This window comes from Anneissia japonica, unplaced genomic scaffold (assembly GCF_011630105.1).
Source record: "Anneissia japonica isolate Jap-2015-1 unplaced genomic scaffold, ASM1163010v1 scaffold585_len4108843_cov191, whole genome shotgun sequence".
NCBI classification, from domain to species: domain Eukaryota; kingdom Metazoa; phylum Echinodermata; class Crinoidea; order Comatulida; family Comatulidae; genus Anneissia; species Anneissia japonica.
This window is the reverse complement of record NW_022716829.1, coordinates 2,560,179-2,565,287: the sequence shown is the minus strand read 5'-3', so window position 1 is coordinate 2,565,287 and position 5,109 is coordinate 2,560,179.

Sequence of the window (5,109 nt, the reverse complement as noted above, 5' to 3'; positions counted from 1 at the left end):
GAAATCAAACAATTAAGCATTTAATGTATATTAAAACGACTGTTTGTAATATTAAGTTTATCATCTGGTACGTTATATTACTACACTAAATTCAAGAATTTACTAAATAATTAAAACTGCTAAGAAATAATTCAGTGAATTTCCCCCAAAATCTAATTTTATTTATTTTTTTGTAAATCAAACACTGGGTCCCTTGCGATGCACAGGGCAGCTGATCATTGAGGGAGACACAGACCTATAAATAGGGCATGCGAAACATATGTTCTATAAGGGTGATTATGAATAATTCATGAATTTTTACCAAAGTACCGTACGTAAAAAAAATGGCTCAACTAGATTCCGATGGGCGCTTTATCGAGAGTAGGCCTACTGTCATCACACAGGTTAAGAATGCTATATCTAGAAAAATAATGACCAAATCACAATTAGTTTTTTTAAATAATATGAAAGACAGTGTATTGCGAAAATGATAGAAAAATAAATTGTTCAAAATTTCTTATCATTTCCATAATTACATGAAATGAGGTGCTTATTCCTCAATGAATAAAGTGCAAGAAACACGAACACATTATATAAAGTAATATGAATAACAATGACTATAAGTCTATTATATTTATACAAGTTGACGGATGTTCAAATACCTATAAAAAAGATTCTAGATTCAAGAACACTTTATTGTCCATTTTAAAGTAGGAATTTGTTTTTCCTTTGGTTAAAAGGATAAAATTACATGAATAATCACAAGACAACTTGACAAGGACGAGAAATAAGTTAAGATATTAATAAGTTAAAATAGTAAAGTAGTAAAAAGTCAAAATAAAAATCACTGGTCAAAACTGTTTGAAATTTACTATATGTACCTCAGAAACAGGCCAGCCCTGCTCAAATTGTATTAGAAAAAATATTTTTTTATTATTGATTATGAATTACCGGTCAGATTTTTAAAGGTATTAAGAGTGCAATTTCCAGGCACTAGGTTCATATTCTCAAAATTGTCGCACCTCAGCACCAACCACAGCATTTTGCTCTAAAATGATGACAGTATGCTAATTAAATAAAACATGTGTTATATATACACAGGGCACAGTTCTTATTCCTCCATGAATAAATAAATTGCAAGAAACACGAACATAATTACCGTATATTATATAATGCAATATGAATAACAAGGAATGTGCTTCTATATTAAACGAGTTGACAGATATTGTGAAATACATATAAAAAATGTGGTCTAAATTAAACATGTGTTATGAATACACGGGGTAGAATATGCTATGCATTATTTAGTAAACCTATTAAATGTCTTTTGAATTAAGCAAGGTGAATACGTTTGATTTTTAAATAACAGACTGCTGGTATATTATTTAGTGTTAGGCCTATTATCTAGTAAACTTTGGTTTATTAATGGCAGGAGGACCATGTATTGTATTCCCATCATATGGACAGATTTACCAGATGATAAATACGCAATAGAGCATTAAGAATCAGGGGAATCAACTTCGGGTGGAGGGTCAATATTAGAATAAGCTACTGTAGCTTACTGTAGTTCAACTCCCTACAACGGCTCCAGTCAGGGTCGTAGGACACATGCCAGCGAAAATCAGCAATTTTGATTACATACTTACTAACTGATAGATTTACTTACTAATCAATTAAACTGATCGATTTCCACTTTTTTCATTTAAAAAATCCCTACTATGACATGGCCCAGGCCGCCCAATATACATGCGTACAACCCGTAGATGAGCTATGGCACAGGTTCGAGACGAAAACGTGTCAATTTTTCGAGTATTTTTATCAACATACTGAGCAGAGGCCGGTGTGGTAAAACACCATTTAAAAAAATTATCATTTCTACTGTTAAAGCAATGTCTAACTACTATTGCTTGTACGTACGTTAATATTTCTGAAATCCCATGGTGACAAAGTGACAAATATAAATGATAAATCATGAATGGTTAATTGATATATTTAGTACAAGTATGAATGATTGACGTAAGTCATATTAATGCAATGGTGATTGTGTATATTTTAAATAAAAATAGCTTCCGACTCCCCTGTAATGTGACGTAAAAGAATGGAGATGAGCGATTGGTGACAACTGAAAGAAAGAAGAAAGGCGAATGACAACGAGGCAGCAGGGAGAGGGACAATCGTTAGAATTTTAAAGCAATTTAAAGATGTATTGTAACTTGCTAATGTCAAAAAATCATAAAAAATAAGTTTTAAATAAACTTGCTCATTTTGCAATAACATACAAATTATTAACTTGTGCATAGAAATTATTGAATTCAAAAAATGTGTACCCTGATTTTTAAACAACAAATTATAATAAAAATAATAAATAAATAAGTGTTTCTATTATTTTTCGCTGTAAATAATAATAATAATAATAATAATAATAATATTATTAATAATAATAATAATAATTATTATTATTATTATTATCATTATTTGTGATTTGTATAACGCCCCGTTGAAACCAATCTCAAGGCGCTTGACAATAACGAAAGGAAATTACGACTATAGGCTTAAGTACTGTAGGCTAATATTAGGCCTAATGAATTTAGGGGCCCAATCACTGACGTGATTATTACTAGAGTTTTCTCTGATTTTTTGGGAATTTTACGACGTATCATCATACCACCTAGTGTACAGCATTATAGATAATCCTAGTACATAATTTCGATTTTTCTCTAATTTCGAGCAAACACACAATCAACCGCACCCCAATGGCGTCATGTATCATTAATTATCCGTTGCCATGTGAACATAAAATGAAGAAGATGATTAAGAATTGACAACTGCAGTAAATTGAATACTGTATAGGTATTAATCTACGTCATAGTTTAAACGAGGTATATGCCTAGACCTAGATTATATATGCTATGGCTGCGCCTAATCATACGATCTTCTAAATACAATTTTTCATCTTCAACAAAATAATACATTGAAGAAGGCCTTACCAACATCATCAACGTTTGTTCTTCATCAGTGGTGACATCGAGTGCTGTTCCACTGTGTTTTTTATTTACTGGTGGTTCGGACAATAAACAATTCAGATGTTTAAACGTTAATAGGACGTGCAGACGGGGTGACTGCATCCCCTCAAATTGTATTAGGAAAAATATTTGTTTATTGTTGATATGAATTACCGGTCAGATTTTTTAAGGTATGAGAGTGCTGTTTCCGGGCACCTAGAGGTTCATATTCTCAAAATGTTCAAAGACAAAACTAATAAAAACAAGTCATATTAATGCAATGATGATTGTGTGTATTTGGACGGACCAATAAAAGTAGCTTCCGACGCCCCTGTAATGTGATGTGAAAGAATGGAGATGAGGGATTGGTGACAACTGAAAGAAAGAAGAAAGGCGAATAACAACGAGGTAGCAGGGAGAGGGATATTCGTTAGAATTTTAAAGCAATTTAAGGAACCGGTTGTAATCAGCAACATAGAATTCATGGAATGATCAGGCGACAAAATGTACTAATCAGAGCGGGTGATGGCATATGATATGAAGATGATGGTATACTCTAATGTTAGTATTATTGCAGGTCATACAACTATGTAGGGCCATGTACATTGACCTTCACACTTTTAAGCCATTAATTTGTTATTAGTGTATTTCTGATATTTAAACCATTGTTGTAAATAAGTAACAGATGTTTTTTTCCAAATATTAATAGTATTTGAAATTAAGTCATTATTTTGCACTTCCCATCGAAACCTATCTCGAGGCGCTTATAACAACTATTACAGATACAGATTCAGATCTTTTATTGTCATAAAAATACAAGGTACAATTCTGAAATTTTCCTTCCTTATTGCAAATCTACTTCAGTATAAAAATAAATATAAATATATTAGAAAGCACATATGGTATCACAAAAACACAATTCTAACTACATGAATTCTACTTACAACATACATTATCTTATAATAACATACATAATCTTATAATACCTCCATGGCCTAATGAATAGGGGCCAATCACTGAACGTCATTATTACTAGAGTTTTCTCTGATTTCCTGGATAATCTTAGTATATAATTTCGATTTTTCTCTAATTTCGAGCACACACACAATCAACTCCACCCTATGGCGTTATGTATCATTGTTTATCTGTTTCCATCTGAACATAAAAAGGAAGGGAGAGGTGGGATTTTATGGAGAACTCGCAAGAAAACGGAGAAAAAAAAATTGACAGAATTGCAAAATTGTCTCTACGGAAGGAAAGGGCTAGGCTAGTCTCTCAGATAGACAGCCTTAGGCCTAATTAATATTGCATAGGCCTACAAGGGCTAGGCATACAAACAAGCCAGCTACCTTTAATAATAATATAAGCCTTCTTAATTATCCAGAAATGAAACTTCAGTAAATTAAATACTGTATATAGGTAAATAGTAATCTATGTCATAGTTTAAACGATGTATAGCCTACTATAGGCCTAGGCCTTTATGCCATGGCTCCGCCTAATCATACATACAATCTTCTATTCTTCTAAGTACAGTTTTCATTTTCACCAGAAAAATACATTGGAAGAAGGCCTTACCAACATCATCAACGTTTGTTCTTCATCAGTGGTGACATCGAGTGCTGTTCCACTTTCCATGCTAGTACTAGTAGTAGGCCTATTTACTGGTGGTTCGGACAATAAACAATTCAGATGTTCAAACGTTAATAGGACTTGTTCACGTTGAATTGTGTAGATGACAAACAGCCCGGCATACCTTGTATTTTCGTATACTGTAATGATCTCTTTAACGATGAAAAAATTGATTGGTTTCTCACCATCATCGACGTGTCACGCGCGACTGACCTGACCTTTTCATGGGTGACATTGCTCCGCGTATAATTGAATTTTACGCGACATCATCAATTTCATTAAATTACGGTATTGGGCAATACTGTAGCTCAAATCTCTAGTGTAAAAATAACAATAGGCCTAGAAATGTAATATAGTCATATAATATAATAATACACTGTAAGAATATATACTGTCTCTTATACACATCTAGATGTGTATAAGAGACAGCATGCGGAGTACTTCTTGATTTTGTATCGGCTGTGGGCTCGGAGGCTATGTGTAAATAATAGCACAATGG